This window comes from Cupressus sempervirens, chromosome 2, assembly GCF_028749045.1.
Source record: "Cupressus sempervirens isolate cs-2001-9-10 chromosome 2, ASM2874904v1, whole genome shotgun sequence".
Lineage (NCBI taxonomy): Eukaryota > Viridiplantae > Streptophyta > Pinopsida > Cupressales > Cupressaceae > Cupressus > Cupressus sempervirens.
In genome coordinates, this window is record NC_143119.1 from 189,029,408 (window position 1) to 189,047,985 (window position 18,578).

Below are 18,578 nucleotides of genomic sequence, written 5' to 3' on the forward strand. Positions count from 1 at the left end.
TTTCCCCACCTCGATAGGTAGAGAAAACCTCCCCCTTAGTGCCAAAAAGAAGGAAGATTAAGACTCTGATAAAGAGAAGACAAAAGGTGATCAAGAAAGTGATTCCTTTTCCATCAATCCCTGAACCCATTCTTGAAGAGGCAAAAGAAGAGGATGATGAGGATGAAGAAGATGGTCCACCTTTGATTTAGAGGACTTAGCTAGCTAGAGCCACAAAGCAGGAATGAAGGAGAAGCTATATGGTTATACCACCATCTTTCCTAGATGAACCTATTCAAACCACTACATTAGAGGAAGAAATGCAATAGTCGATAGATGAGCAATATGTGGAGGGCACTGATATGTTTTAGGTGTTAGATTTTAACTTTATGCCCATGGGTACCAAGTTGGTTAGGGACAAGATTAGAGACATGCCAATCAATCAAACTCAATATAAGGACTAGAGTCAGATGCCCTCAAATTACAAGGACCTAAGGAGGTTCAAACATCCTAACTACAGGTTAAATTTTGTGTCAACAAGGAATCAACTACCCCTCTTCCTCTAGGTACAAAAGTTGAATAGGTCTAGATAGAACATGAAGAATATCCATGTCAGGTATCCACTGATGAAGTATTAGAAGAGGGGTAAATAGGTGAACAAACTCAAAAAATGTCCCAAGGCATAGAGTTAAGAATTGTGGGCTCCATAAATATAGAGACTATTGACATAGATCTCTCACAAAGAATGAATACTCTATAAAGGAGTTATAAGGGGAAGAGTATAGCTAAGAAGACTTCTTCATCATCTAAATTTAAATCCCCAGTACAAAATATTCCAAGATGGCTTAGAAAAGAAGTGATAAGAAACAAGAAACAATAGTTTACCACTAAAGAGGAGGATAGAATGGAATTAATAGAAGTTCTAAGTAAACTGGATTCACCACAAAAGGATGTGTGAGCATTAGCCTTTCTTATGAGTAACTAGAATTAGGACCTTTTTTCTCATGTAGCTATTCCCCCCTCTACAATAAAATGTCAAAGAACTAACTCTATGAGATAATTAGATTTGGGAGGTCATGCTTGGAAAGCCAACCTTGGAAACTGCAAAGCTGATGGTTACCACTGGAATGAAGGAGGTATTTAGGAGCTTAGAGCGGGATGGGGTAGAATTGATAACACTTTAGTGGAAGAATGAAATCCTTAAGGGATATTTGAGAGAAATTTTTGGCCCCTTGGATCCCACTAACCCCAAAGAAACTCTAAATGTGACCATTCAAAGAGGAGATAGGGGTGCAGTTTAGTTGGACCCATTTTTTATAGCTTTTCAGCAATGACAAGAAGTTTTTGAGGAAAAGGGCATATTAATTATTCAAGGGAATATTAAATTATTACATATTATGCAAGAGAATGTTGATAAGGTAATTGCAATTTTGAATCAAGATTTTGGTTTAATGAATGAAGTAAATACCTGAGGAAAATACTTGCAAGCATTAGAGGCAATCAAAGGCCAGAGGTATCAAATGTTAATTGATGTATATATAGCTAAGGAGCTAGATTTAATAGATAATTGGATAAAAAATATAATTAATGGTAATAAAGTAATCAAATCATTATATGCAAAGATTTATAGGCTTAAGGATTGAGGCCAAGAGAAAATTTTGGAAGCTAAAAAGCATTACAGTGATGCATGTTTATATATTTTTGAGGATGGTGCACAGGAAAAGCTAATACCAGTAGAGGTAGTAGTGGAGAAATTTTGGAAATTTTTTTATAAAGTTTCTAATGATGAGAATATTTGGTGGGTATTTAGAATGGAAGAAACTTTATTAGAGCTTGATACAAAACTCAGAGATTTTGTAGAAACCAATATAGAAGTGGATAACTATATGTATAATGTAAAGGATATATATAATGCCTTATATTTATAGGACATAGCTCAAGTCATAAGATAACTGAGAAATTCAAGGGAAAATACCCAAGCATAGCTCTTGTATAAAGAGGAACAAAATCCAGAAGTTAGAATTTCAATTTTCATACTTGGTGAAATTTTGCATTTTCACCTTCAAGGTGCGTTGCTAAGCTAGGTGTGATGCTATGCCAGTGCACTGGTGTGCTTTTTGAAGTAGTGCCTTAGAATATTCTAAAGAAGTTAGAGGTACATTGAAAATTAACTAGCAATTCCAAAATTAGAGCTTTCCATACATCAGAAACACATTTTGACAATAGTTCAACTTGTATGGATGCTTAGTGAGGATATAGCTTCTATTTTTAACACTTTCAGACACTCTTACATCAACTAAAGTCTCTCTTCTTCTTATTTTCTGATTTTTTCTTCTTTTTTTTAATGACATGTAAAAGCTCATGCAACAAATTAATGATACAAAATGAATGGAGTCCTATTAAGCACCAGTTAGAGAGTCAATTTGTACACAATTAGATTTGTTTTATTAATTTAGAAGCATATGTTTGCATAATGATATCTCTCACTCTTAACATAAATTGAGGAGATGAATTCTTATAAATATGGGATTGTATTATGTTATCAAGGCCACCACTATTTTGTAATAATATATGCTTTTAGTGCTCGCATTTGGAGTGTAGTGATCATTGCCTAAGTGTGTTATATTTTGTGAATGTATGTTCATGGAATTTAATTGAGCCAAAATTTTATTGCATTATTTCTAGCTATGTAGTCTTTTAATTTTGGTATTTGCTATATTTTTATGAATTTTGCTAACATACCTAGTCCGAGAAGAGATTACCATATTGTTCCTACATATCTTTTCATCTCACATAAGTGCACTTTTTATGGCCTTATGATTCGATGAAAAGTGAAACATCTTACAATTACTAAATTCCAATTGATGATTGTATTAGTAGAATTAAAGAAGCATTGGTTCTAATTTCATTTGTTACCCACCAATTTCTTCAAAAGCTTAACTTGTAGACGTGTTGTTTTTTGTAGCTTATGTCTTTTAGGATTTTACTTTCACATTATTTTCTTAATTTTCTTATCATCTTATCTTTGTTATTTTCTTTACTAACCCTTGTTAAATTAGGAATCCATATTAGTTGCATTTTTAGATTGTATTTGTTGAAAAATATAAAAATACAAAAATATAGTTTTTTTTGTGTGTTTACTATTTTGAAGTAGCAGACTGATGCTACATCTTATTTGAAGTTATTAGAACTAGCAAAGGCCTCCTTGTGAATACTCAAATTTATCTTCAATTGAGAAAATTTTAGTAGGTTGCAAGATCACCTAGAACCTTGGAGTTGATCCCTGAGATTGAATTTTCAAGAGAGGAATTCAAAATGATTCCTTATGTTAAGCATCATGCAAAATGATAGCTCAACACTTTTGACTTCTCTTTCAGATACATTATAGACACCATTCTAGATTAATCATCAACAAAAAAAAAAGTACTTATGTCTACTATAGCTATCAATTCCAATAGGCCCACATATGTTGGTATGAACCAACTCTAATAATACTTTAGAATGATGGTTTTTTCTCTTGAAACTCATCTTTCCCATCTTACCAATTTGACATTTTTTGCATAAGCCCATATTAGGTTTCCTCAAACAAGGAATAAGTCTCACTCTATTGTTCTTCCTTATCTTTATCAAATTATCAAATTTCACATGACATAACCTTTTATGCCATAACCAAGTTTCTTCTACTTGAGCAATGAAAAATGAAATTTTACTAGGATCTAAGTAGAACAAATTACCTTTTGTTTTGTTACCATACCCAACTAGATTTCCTTTTCCATCTAGCAGCTTGGCCTTTCCATTCATGAACTCTACCTTGAATCCAATGTTATTCAATGCTACACTCAAAGGATTTTCTTTAGTCCTTCAACCCAATATGAATTATCACATCTAAGTTCATTGGTTAGTGAGATACAACCTTTTCCCTTTGTGAAACATGATTCATTGTTTCCAAATCCTACACTTCCACCTATTGGAATTCTTTAGAATAACTAAGAGGGGGGGTGAATTAGTTATCCAAGGTCATTATGTATAAATAAAAAATTTCATAGCTTAGTGAACCCATAAAACATTTATCATCATGCATGCACCCATAAGATTATGGAATCATTTAAAACTTGCAGGTTACTATTAACTCAATTTGTATAAATGTAAACATGAAATGAAAAAAATTCAACAAAACACTTGACACAATTATTTATGTAGAAATCCAATTTGGGAAAAACTGTTAGTAACATGCTAAACTTTCTCACTCTTCTAAAGTGATGTCCTGTAAAAGGCCAACCTTGTTAAAAGTTAAAATGCACACTATTAAATGTGACCTACTTAAAGGATTTCAATCACCCTGTTATGAGTGAGTGTTGTTAGATGACATTAGACCATTCACTTGGAATGTCACCTGGTTAAAGGATTTTACAAATGACTATTAGATAAACCTTAATCCAAAGGATTTACCCTAGACTGATACAATTATTAGAGAGTAATAGTAAGGCTTGATGTGATGACAACTTACAACTCCATTTGCAAATTATAGATCTCTATTTTAATCCTCCATTTCGCTCATTTTTTACATACTTAATCTTTGATAGCTTGTTCACCCTTCAAGCATCTATACCCTTAAGCCTTCTTGCTTAACTTACCAATGCAGACTCTTTATTTAGGTCACTCAATGAAGTAATATCCTAGACTCCTTTTCTTCCTTAGATTCTTGCACATGACAACCCTTGCTTATGACCAACCATCCCTATAAATATATAATTAAGATGTTTTTCCATTAATTCTCCATTTTTTAATTTAGGGTTAGGCTAGATTAGGTAGGATTCAATGAATCTACCCCTCATTCTATTTCATTTGTAGAAACTTTTCCTTCAATCCTCTTTGAATTTGCCTCAAAATAGTTTACCATGAATTTTGTACCACCAGCTCATCAATTTTTTCTTCCACCTGGTTCACACAATCCATGAAAAAAAACTTGTTAGCTTAGATCCATCAAATTCACAATCTTCCTAATAATATTGACACTTGACATTAACTTACTTTTGATGCTCAGTACAAATTGCATTGCTCGACATCCTCTAAAAAATCACTCAACATGAACTAAAGTTTATTGGTGCTCAGTGTCAACTAAACTTTACTCGACATCCTTTTTTTTTCTCCACATACACTAAAATAAACTTTCACTTAGCTCTAACTAGTTTTCTACTCAACTTGCACTAGCTTTTCTTGGCACCTACTATCCATTGGGTCAAGCTTGGTAGAATTTTTTTTTTTAACTTATACTTATTAACTTGCTTAGTATAACCAACCTTTGAAACCTTAAGTAGATTATCAATGCACTATGATATCACTATCTCAACTGATTATTGTACTCCTTTTCATATCATAACTCATCCTTTCCTCTAGGTTCTATTGTTACATCATTTGATCAAATCTTCTTTATCAATAAAATAAGTGATGGTACTCAAATCATATAAGTAGTTGTCTTACTAGAAACTAGTAGGGTTTGAAATCAGTGACAAAATAATGATTGAAATACATTTATCATATTTGTATCAATCTATTTTAAACAATCTCCCTCTTTAGAATTGATGTAAAACCAAATTGATCAACCAAATGACTTAATTGAAATAGTAAGACCAACAAAATACTTAAAACAAAAATCCTTATATTGAAATCTCTCCCTCTATCAACAACTTTCTTCTTCTAAATAGGTTACAAAATTTTGTTATATTCTGATCAACATATAATCAGCTTATCCTTATGACTCCCTCTAAATTACTTCTTATATCTCCCTCTAAATTATCTTCCTCTAACTAGGTATATGTAATCAATAGTCAAAATTTCTTCCTTAGATTGTGTTGTAGGATTTCTCCCTCTTTGTTCAATTTCTTTATGTCTATCTTCAATATCTCTTTTGGTCAGTTCCAATCTCTCTTATCCTAAATGCCAAAGACTTGTCATCTTAATGTGCATATATGAACTTATTTAGTTTCTCCTTGTGTCACCTAGCTTGTGACTAATTTTTAGTTTCAACACTTTGATTACTTTAGGAAGCTCCTAAAGTAAGATTGACTACATCAATGTGTAATATATGACAATCAACTTCTTTGATGCAGGGAACTCCTCTTGTTTCTTAAATAGCCTTTGATAGGGGTATCACCCCTAACATCCTTATATAATGCTTTTTTGAAGATATCAACAATTTTTTCTTTTACGTTAACATATTCCATCTTCACCTCTTTATCTTGAACTAATTCTCCCAAGTAATGATACTTGATTGCAACATGCTTAGTCTTTGTGTGCATCACAAGATTCTTTGATATCTTTATAGAATTTTTATTATCACAATAAAGTATCACTAGTCCAATAATCTCTTCCTTCATACTTTTGAGTATTTGTTTGATCCATACAATGTTTGTACAATTTATAGCAGTAGCACCATATTCAGCTTCAATAGTAGATTGTGAAGTGTAGTTTTTTTTAATGCTAGTCAATGTAACTAGCCTCTTGCCTAAGAAAAGTGCTCCTCCACTGGTGCTCTTTATGTCATCAATTTTTTTAGCCCTATCAACATTAGTATAGGCTCTTAATTCAAATTTCTCATTTTCCTTGTAGTATAGACCATATTCCTCAGTTCCTTTTAGATATCTCATTATTCTCTTTACAACCATCAAATGATTCTCACTAGGATTAGCATAGAATCTTGCAACTATCCCTACAAATAATGCAATATTAGTCTTCTATGTACTACATATTATAATTTTCCAATCATAGACCTATATAATGTTTGATTCACCTCAGCTAAATTATCCTTCTTTGACAATTTATGTCTTGTCACCATAGGTGTACTAACTAGTTTGGAATCCTCCAATCCAAAAAAAATCACTATCTCCTTGGCATACTTTGACTGAGTGATGTAGATACCATATTTCATCTAGTGTACTTGCAAACCTACAAAGAACTTGATCTCTCCAAACATAGACATCTCAAATTCTTTCTTCATTTCATTTGGAAAAGCTTTACATAAAGCATCTTGACCTCCAAATATGATATCATCAACAAAAATTTCAAATAATAAAATACCTTTTCCTTTCTCTTCCTTCAATTATAGATTATTGTTATCCTCATTCTTTCCAAATTGAATATTCACAAGATAATTATGAAGCCTCTCATACCATACTCTTGGTGCTTGCTTCAAACCATCTAAAGCTTTGTGTAATCTACATACCATGTTTCTATTGTTAACATCAAAAAATTCTTTTAGTTGTTCTATGTAAACTTCTTCCTCTAATATGCCATTCAAAAATCTAGATTTAACATCCATTCGATAAACTTTGAAACCTTTGTATGTAGAATAAGAAAATAGAGTTATTACTCCTTCCAATCTAGCAACAGGGCAAATATTTCTCCATGGTCAATTCCTTCTTCTAGTGCATATCATTTGTAGACTAATATTTCCTTTTTCCTTGTAAATTCACCATTTTCATCTAGCATGTTTCTATACACCCACTTGGTGCCAATCACATTTTTGTCTTTTGGTCTAGAGGAATCAGAGTCCATTTTTTATTTTTCTCAATGTTTTCAATCTCTTCTTCCATGGCTTTACTCTAATCCACATCTTCTAAGGAATCTTTCACTATTTTGGGTTCTTTCATAATCAAAAAACATGTATCATTTCTCAACTTGTTCCTTTTCATTGGTCAAACATTTTTATGTCCAATGATTTGTGCAATAGGATGATGTATCTTGACATATTTAGACAATCTTGGTTTAGCTCTAAGTCACTATGTACATCTCTATCAGGTAGTTCAACATATTTCTCATTTACACTAATATCAAAATCAATATGGGCCTCACCTTTATTCTATAACTTAGCATGTGAATGTAGCTTAGTTCCTCAATGCAACTTGACATTCATAGTATGTAACTTGGTAGTCAATAAAACTTGCTATTGGTTTGTAACTTGACTTGTAGCATCTTCTTTAGTAGTCATACCTTCATAAAAGTATACAAATGATTTGTGTTCTTCTAGTTCCTTCATTGGTTCAATCTCATATACTTTTGTATATTCATCAAATTTCACATTTTCACTTTCCACAACTTTGTTAGTGTTAGTATTCAAACACTTATAAACTTTACTTCTTGTGGAATAACCTAGGAATATACCTTCTTCAATTTTTGCATCTAGTTTACCATTCCTAAAATCTTTTAGAATAAATCATTTGCTTTCAAATACCTTAAAATATTTTACATTGGGTGAGTATCCATAACATAGTTCAAAAGGTATTGAATGAGTACCTTTGTTGACTTGTACATGATTCAAGGTATAGATAGTTGTACTTACAACTTCTCCATCATGAGTTTCCTAGCACAGTCCATTAAAGACCTATTCCTCCTTTCTGCAATTCTATTCTGTGAAGGGATTCTAGGAGCATATGTTTGTCTTTAGATTCCTTTGTCATCATATAACATCTCAAACTCATTTGATGTAAATTATCCTCCTCTGCTAGATCTCAAACATTTTAGACTTTTACCTATTTTCTTCTCAAATCTTGCTATGTACCATGTAAACATTTGCAAAGCATTAGATTTCTATTTTAGAAGCATCACTATCATCATTCTAGAATAATCATCAATAAGAAGCATAATGTAATTATCTCCTTTGTAGCTTTGCACTTCAATTGGTCTACACAAGTCAGTATGAACAATCTCAAGTATTCCTTCAGATGTATGAGTTTACTCTTAAAACTTGACTTTGTCATTTTTCCTAACTGAAATTGTTTGTACATTATATTATTAGGCTTCTTCAACTTAAGAAAATCTCTAACTTTTCTCATGTTATTGATACTAACCAAGTTATCAAAATTAACATGACATAACCTATTGTTCCATAGCCACACATCATCAAATTTTACAACAAGATAAGTAGCATCTTCTATATCAAGGTAGAATAGATTACTCCTAGTTTGATCACCCTTTCCAATAAATTTTCCATCAATATCATATATCTTAGGAATCTTTATTTAAAACTCAACCTTACATCCTAAATTATTTAGTTGTGAAACACTCAATAGATTATAGTTAAATCCTTCAATGTAGTAAGCATTGTCACACAAAATCTTTTCTGTGAGTTTGATAAAAAAAATTCCTTTTATCAAACATAGTGCATCATTACCAATTCTTACACTATTTCCATCATAACAATTCAAGGTAATGAGCTTACTTTTATCTCCAGTCATATGATGTGAACATTCGCTATCAATGATCCATCTATCATTCTTGTTCACACAAGACACAAGTGTATTTTCCTCATCTTCATAAAATTCATCCTTCATTGTAACATACACCACTTCATCATCATGTTCATCAGATTCATCTCTTTTTTTCTCTTCAGCAATGTAGCAATCTTGTTACCTTTTTCTTTCTAATCTTTGATGTCTTCATCTCTTCTACTTTGTACTCACCACCTCTATAATTCTTCTTCTCTATACATCTAGTAACAATATGACCAACCTCATTGCAATTGAAACAAATGATAGGTAGTTTACCTTTAAACTTTCCTTTACCTTTGAGCACTAGTACATTTGGACCCAATTTTTTACCAAGGTTTGTCACTATTTTTCTCATCAAAATTTTGACCAAATTGCAAGTTGGTCAAAATTTTGATGAATGCATTCGTCAAAATTTCAACAAACCTACAATTTATTTATCAAAATTTTTACCAACCTAAAATTTTGGTCAAAATTTGGACAAGAAAAATAGTGACAAACTTTAGTCAAAATTTGACCAAAATTGGTCAAAAATTGAGTCCAAATTTACTAGTGGTGAAATCTCCTTGCCAATAGTGCTTCAAGTTGATCTACATCCTCCTCATCTATATCATTGTCACTAGACACATATTTTTTCTTTTCTTCTTCATCTTCTCATAAGGCTCCTTCAATGATAGCTTAACTTTGAAAGAATATTCAATATTTTAGGTTTGTAATTATCAAAGTTAGATATCTCAAAAGTAGCAAGTCTACCTACGAGACCTTCAACAGTTAGATCATTCCCTAGTACATATCCCAATTCTTGAATTTCATAAACTCTAATAGCATATATAAGTAGTGGTGTTCTTAAAACTTTTCTTAGTATAGTATAATCATCTATTTTACTAGTATCTCCTCTTATTGCATTAACACCATCTTTTATCCTAGAGCAATATTGAACAATATTCTCACCTTCTTGCATTCCCATATCATAAAAATTACCTCTAAGACTTTCAACTTTGACTCTTAGAACATTCTTGTCTCCTTCATAGATGGTGTGCAAAACATTCCACATTTTCTTTGCACTATCAAGACTTTTGATATCATCAAACTCAGCATAGCTTAGGGCAGAGGCAATCTCCAACATTGTCTGTTGTGTTCTTTCTTCTTTTTTAGATCCTCAATAGTTAGGGCTCTAGTAGGATTAACATGCTTAGTAGTAATGTTACATTATGCATGACCTCCAAGTCCTGCAAGGTGTAGCTTCATTAGACTTTTCATGTAGGAAAGATATCTCTATTAAGCTTGGGTACTTCTCTTTTTGACATCTTGGTCTTTGTGATTCTAGTACTTTCAAACTAGTAATATTAAGAAGATGGCTCTAATACCAATTGTTGAAATTCTTTAAAATAACTAAGAGTGAGGTGAATTAGTTATCCAAGGTCCAGATGTATAAATAAAATTTTTCATAGCTTAGTGAACCCATAAAACATTTATCATTATGTATGCATCAATAAGATTATGCAATCACTTAAAACTTGTAGGTTACTATCAAATAAATTTGTAGAAATCTAAACATGAAACATAATAGATTCAATAACACACTCAACATAACGATTTAAATGGAAACCCAATTTGGAAAAAACAACCAGTACCATGCTACTATTTCTCATGCTTATAAAGTGATGCACTATAAAAGGCCAACCTTGTTAAAGGTTACAATGCATACTATTAAATGTGGCCCTCTTAAAGGATTTTTATCACCCTACTATGAGCGATCCTTGTTAGAGGACTTTAGACCATTAATTTGGAATGTTACCTAGTTAAAGAATTTTACAAATGACTATTAGGTTAATCTTAATCCAAAGGATTTACCCTAGCCTGATACAATTATTAGAGAGTAATAGTAAGGCTTGATCTAATAACAACTTACAACTCAATTTGTAGATTAAAAATCTCTATTTCAATCCTCCATTATACTTGGCTTTCACACACTTCAACTCTAATAGCTTGTTCACCCTTCAAGCATCCATACCCTTAATCCTTCTTGCTTAACTTGCCAATGTAAATTCTTCACTTAGGTCACTCAGTGAAGCAATACCCTAGACTCCTTGTCTTCTTTAGGTTCTTACACATGAAAACCCTTGTTTCTAACCAGCCATCCCTATAAATAGAGAATTAAGATTTTTTTTCATTTATTTTCCATCATCCAATTTAGGGTTAGGATAGATCAGGTAGGATTCAATGAATCTTCCCCTCATTCCATTTTATTTCAAGAAACTTCTCCTTCAATCCTCTTTGAATTCACCTCAAAATGGTTTACCATGAATTCTGTACCACCAAATCATCAATCTTATCTTCCACTTGGTTCACACAATCCAAGAAAATAGATTTTTTGGATCAAATCCATCAAATTCATTTTCTTTCTAATAATACTGACACTCAGCATTAACTTTCTTATGATTCTCAACATGAATTGTGTTGCTCGACATCCTCTAAAAATTACTAGGCATGAATTAAATTTTACTAGTACTCAACATCAACTAAACTTTACTTGGCATCATTTGTTTTGCTTCCTATACACTAAAATAGACTTTCACTTGGTGTCATAATGTTCCATATGTTCAAACTTTGTTTTTCACTAGTCATATGATGTGAACAACCACTATCAAATATAAATATTCCTTGTCAGAGGATGCACCCTCTTAGGAGTCTATGAATACATTCAATACATATGAGTCCTTGTTAGGAGACTTGGAATTCCTATTAGGAGATTCCAATCCTATTAGGAGTTGTAGAAGATAGTTGGACCCACTACCATAATAGCTTTGAGGGTAACACTAATGAACCTACTATCCAAATGATCTCTATATTATTCTAATAGAACTGAATTCAACTTCCTTCTTCTATCTTTGTCCTATCAACTAGACTTTTTCTCATTTATATCTTATAACTATATCATGAACTTCACATCCAATAATCCCGTGGATCTCTTACATACATTCCTCAAGAACTTTTCTTCTTTTTTCACTTTGCACTTCACCAAAAATTTATAGCACTTGAACACACTTCACAATTTAGAAAATCATATTTCGTTTATAAAATATCTTTATAATAATTCCTTGAGTTAACCTTGAGGCTTTCTCAATTAATTAATTAATTAATTCACAATTATATTAGCACTATCAGCTTGTAGTCTATAAAAAAATTTACATGTGTGATACTATGGCTTGCGCACTCACTAACATCATTAGCTGACTATCCTCTATTGCTACCTAACTATGCATTACTTCTTTATATCTCAAATATAGGATAGACAACAATCTTAGTAAATAAATTCCTAATATTTGTTTCTAAGATTGGTGTAGAGCACCTAACTCTCATTCATTAATATTTTTTTAGTAAGGTCAATAATAAAGTCAAGGAATAGTTCCAATGATCTCCCTATGACCCATCCATTTTGTTAAGGACACAAGACCCCTTGGTGTGTTATAAACCTTGGGCATTATTTGGTCCTAATGGGTGATATATTAGTCATCGCATGTCTTTTAGGGTGTTTCTTAGGGGTTTGGAAGCCTAATAAGGTTCCTAAGTGTTAGTAAAGTCCAATTGCAACATTTGTTGCTATAGCGCAAAAATTGCTTGAAAGTTGTCAGCAACTTTTGCAATTTGCTAAGCAACTTTCTTGTTTAAGGGACCCAATGGTCCAAACCATTTGATGGTTAGGTAAAATGGTTGGAAATAGCCTATATAGGCTTGAAAATTTTCAAAATGGATAGAGAAGGAAGATTCAATTTTGTAACCTTGCTTTTAAATCAATAAAAATACCTATTTTAGAGCAATTTCTAGCTATTTTGCAAGTACAATACAAAAGACTAAGGGTTGGAGGATGACCTTTGTGATCTAAAAGTTGATGTTGATTTTCTGAAAGCTTTTGGCATTGGTTAGAAGTTTCCATCCTTGCTCTTTCAAAAGTAATTTAATTTACTAATTTGCTGCTCTGTGAAACCCTCAATTTTAGTGTTTTGGCACTTAAATGGCCCCAACTTGCTAAACCACCAATGGAATTTCTTCTCCACTTGTATGATGCAAGTTATGGATGTATACAATCAGATTCTTATAGTTTTGAAATAGGAGTTAAAGGCACTAAATTTTGGGAGCAAGCCCTAGGTCAAATATTACCATGTATTTGACCTAGTTTTGAAGAAATTGGATTAGTTATGGAGATGGAGAGACTTTGAGGACTTGATGATTTAAAAAAGTACCCTTTTCTGAGTTAGTATAATATTTTGGAAGTGTATTTTTGGTTCTATGTAGCCATTCTTAACCTCTTGCTTTGAAACCCAAGCCTAACCTAGCTAATTAGGCTTGTGGACTTAGTCAAAGTTATGGTATGTTGGAGTGAAGTAAATCTCTACAACTTTGGAGTTTGAGAGAACTTGGAAAAGGGTATCTAAAAGTGTGAGTTGTTCCTCAAGTCTTTTGGAAAGTTTTGAAGTTATTGACAAAAATTAGAGTTTGGAGACCTAATAAGATTCTAGGTCCTTTCTTGAAATTTGTGTTGTGGGTTGTTGGGAGTGCAACTAGTGGTGGATTTGGCTTAGTTGGGTTGAGACTAAGTAGTTTCTATCCTTTGTTAAAAAATTTAAGGCCTAGAACAATAAAATCCCTATTCTACCCAATTTAAGGGAATTTGTCCTTAAGGCTTGATTTGGGATCAAGTTGCTTTGTGTCTTACTTGTGTGTGGCAAGTCTTAAAACCTTCATAGTGATTCATAAGAGAGATGGACACTGATTGAAGTAGAAAAAACCATAAGTTCAAGCCTTGAAAACATCTTGAGTATTGTTTAGGGTTGGGCCTTGTATTATGCTTCCATTGTTTCTCTCTACATCATGTGGTATCAGAGCCACTTTGATCTTGCTATGACATTAGGAGACATCATGGTAGATGGAGAAGAAGAACCTAAAAGGGAGATTCCCTTGAGGATCACCAATGTGGAACTATCCAAGCTTTTCAAAGAGCAAATGGTTGAAATTAGAGTAGTCTAGGAAGAAAATAGGACTATGAAGAGGGAGTTAGATAAACTCAAGAATAAAATGATAAAGGGAAGTAATGAGGAGTCTAAACCAAGAGAGATAGGGGGAAATGAGGATCAAGACAATATACCTATAGATCAAAGACCCTTCCTTGTAGCATTGGATAGAGTTGGAAAGAAGGGAGAAGGAGACTTACCTATCTTCCAAGGTAAGTTGGACCCTAATGAATTAGTGGACTAGATAGAGGCACTAGATAGCCACTTTGAATGTGATTCAACCCCTATAAATTAGAGGGTTATAATTTCTAAAGCCAAACTCAAATTACCTACCTTGAGTTGGTGGAATTTCTTGCACAATGAGAGATTAGATGAGAACAAAGAACAAATTGCCACTCGGAAGAAAATGAAGGCTGAGATCAGGAAGTAGTTTATACCTGATGATTATGACATGATGGTACACAAGAAGTTGTAGAACCATAAACAAATGGATTTATATGTTAGTACCTACACACAAGAGTTCCACAATCTAACCCTTAGAGCCAAGGTATATGAGACTAAAAAGCAGAAGCTAGCAAGGTATGTAAATGGATTGAAATATAGTATTCAAAATGAGTTAACTTTAATTACCCTTGGTTCAGTTCATCAATATTTTAACATGGCTTTAAAAATAGAAGAAAAACATAAGAGGAGAGGAGATATAAACAATAGGGGTAAAGGAAATAATAGTAGAGGTAGAGGTAGGTTCCAAGGGAAGGAATCCTTTAGAAAAAATTAGGAGTCTAGTAGTTCACATAATGAAAATGAACCTACTAATAGTGAGGCATTTAAAGGCAGGAGATTTAATGATAGAGGAAGGTCTAGTGGAAGAGGACCTAGTGTATTTACTAGTAAATGTTTCACTTGTAACCAAGTAGGACATCAATCCTTTAGGTTTCCTAAAAAGAATAAACAAGGAGGGGCTAAGAGAATCCAATTAACTCAAGAGGAAGATAAGCAAAGTGTTACATCATATCAATCTGCCAAACCTACACTTCCTAAGAATGGTGAATCTATAATGATGCAAAGAATAATGTTGAAAGCACCTACAACAATAGAACCACCACAAAGAAATTCACTGTTCAGGACCTATTGCAAAGTAAACAACAAAGTCTACAGAGTTATAGTAGACTTTGGTTCATCTAATAATGTTTCTTCTAGGGAGATGGTTGACAAGTTTAAATTGATTACAAGGCCTCACCCTTATCCATATAAAGTATCATGGTTGAAAAAAGAGAAAAAAACACTTATAAATGAACAAGTGTGGGTGGAATTAAAATTGGGGAGTACAAGGATAAAGTTTTGTGTGATGTGGCAGAGATGGATGCATGCCATTTGCTTCTTGGGAGGCCATGGCAATATGATGTATATGCTATGCATGATGGCAAAACAAATTTCTATACCATAACCAAGGATGGGGTTGAATAACATGCCACCATTACCAGATGGTGGGAAACCTATTACTAATGGGGTGATGTTGGTAGGTGAAAAGGATTTTATGAGAGTCACTAGGGAGAAGGACACTCCTTGCTTTGCATTGGTAATTAGACCACAAAAACATCCCATTGAGAAATCACAAAGAAAATCAAAGGTTATTGATGTAGGACCCAAGGAAGTAAGGGACTTGTTAGAAAGGTATGGAGGGATAGTTGCAGGTAGCAAGCTAGAAACATTACCACTTGAGAGAGACATCAGTCATTGCATAGATTTCATCCTAGGAGCCACACGTCCAAAAAAAGTAGCATACAAGATGAGCCATGAACAAAATGAGGAGATAGAAATTGAAGAGTTGTTGCCTAAAGGATTCATTAGAAAAAGTATAAGTCCTTTGAGTAGTCCCTACAGTCCTAGCACCAAAGAAGGATGGCACATGGAGATTATGTATAGATTCTAGGGTAATCAATAGGATAACCATTAGATATAGGTTCCCTATGCCAAGGATAGAATACCTCATGGATTTTTTGGGGAAGGAAAACATTTAATCTAAGGTGGATCTCAAAAGTGGATATCATCAAATTAGGATTAGAGGTGGATATGAGTGGAAAACAACATTTAAGACCTCAAAAGGCCTTTATGAGTGGCTTGTGATGCCCTTTGGCTTGTCTAATGCACCTAGTACCTTTATCAGACTTATGAATGAAGTCTTAAAGCCTTTCTTGAATGAATTTGTTGTTGTATATTTGAATTTTATACTAATATTTAGTGAGGATAGGGATGAACACTTGAAGCACTTAGATTTGGTTTTGCATAAACTTCATGAGGAGAAACTAATGATAAATTTGGAAAAATGTTCATTCTTGTAGACATAGTTGATCTTCTTTGGATTTGTGATATCAAGAAATGAGTTGAAAATGGATCCTTCAAAGGTTAAGGCCATCCTCAACTAGCCACCTCCCACCACACCATTAGAGGTAAAAAAAAATTTATGGTATGTGCAGTTTTTATAGGAAATTTATTAGAAATTTCACTAGTGTGTGCACTCCTATGATCAATACTATAACAGGAGGGAGAAAGTGTGTGTTTTCTTGTACTAAGGAGGCTAATGATTCATTTGAGTGTTTAAAGAAGGAGATTTTGGAAAAACCTACCTTAGTGCTACCTAATTTCTACAAGTTTTTTACAGTTGAATGTGATGCTGGTAACAAGTCCATTGGAGGTGTTTTGAGCCAAGAGGGTAGGCATGTGGCATTCTTTAGTGAAAAGCTCAATGAGGCCAAACAAAAGTATTAAAATTATGACCTTTACCTTTATGCAATGGTGTAGTCTCTTAAGAAATGGATACATTATTTATTACCTAAAGAATTTGTTGTATATACTGATAATCATGCCTTAAGTTTCTTGAATAGTCAAGAAAAAGTGAACCATAGGCATATGAAGTGAATAGAATTCTTCCAAGCCTACACCTTCATTATTAAGCATAAAAAAGGAGAAGGGAACAAGGTTTCAGATGCACTTAGCAAGAGGAACTTGACAATCCAAGAAGTTCAGTTAGAAAGCATTGGCATCCATGTAATGAAGGATATGTATGAACAAGATGAAGACTTTAAGGAGGCATACCAAGTCTACAAATTCATGGGGGAAAGATATCACACTAATTTCAATGAATATATTTTTCAAGAGGAACTTTTTTTGGTCAACTTTATGTTCCCAAGGGTTCTATTAGAGAAAAAATTATAAAGGAGAACCATTGTGGAAGTTTGGCAGGTCATTTTGGAATTGATAAGACCCTAGAGTAGGTTAGGAGATTTTACTTTTGGCCTAGGATGTAGATAGATATTAGAAAGTTTGTTGAAGGGCGTTTGATTTTTCAACAAGAAAAGGGGAGTCCATCAAATGTAGGTCTATACACACCTCTTCCAATATGTCACAAGCCTTGGGAGTCAGTAAGTATAGATTTTGTGGTAGGACTTCCAAGAACCAAATCAGGTAGTGATAGTATTTTTATAGTTGTTGACAAGTTTTCTAAAATGGCTCACTTCATAGCCTACAAAACCACTCATGATGCCTCCCACATAGTAGGTTTATTCTTCAAGGAGGTTGTTAGACTTCATAGTTTGCCTTTATCTATTATATCTAATAGAGATCCAATTTGGGGAATTATTGGAGAACTTTGTAGAGGAAGTTAGGGACTAACTCGTGTTTTTCATCTTTCTACCATACTCAATCTGATGGTCAAATAGAGGCAGTTAATAGGCCTTTGGGAAACATCTTAAGGTGTCTTTCAAAGTAGCATGAAAATTCATGGAATTGTGTCTTACCTTAGGTAGAATTTTCCTTTAATGATTCAGTAAGTAGAAGTACAAGCCTCACACCTTTTCAAGTTGTATATGGCACTCATCTTAGGGGTCAATAAAGTCCAATTGTATGAGAACTTAGAAGTTGTATATTGCAGAGGTTTTCAATAAAATATATCCTGCACTAGTGTCTTTTATGGTATGTCTTAGGGGTTTGGAAGCCTAATAAGGTTCCTAAGTGTCAATAAAGTCCAATTGCAACATTTCTCGCTATAGTGCAAAAATTGCTTAAAAGTTGTTAGTAACTTTTTTGTTTAAGAGACCCAATGGTCCAAACAATTTGATGGTTGGGTAAAATGGTTGGAAACAACCTATATAGGCTTGAAGAATTTTAAAATGGACAAAGGAGGAAGATTCAATTTTGTAACCTTTCTATTAAATCAATAAAAATACATATTTTAGAGCAATTTTTGGCTATTTTGCAAGTACACTACGGAAGAATAAGGGTTGGAGGATGACTTTTTTAATCTAAAATTTGATGTTGATTGTCT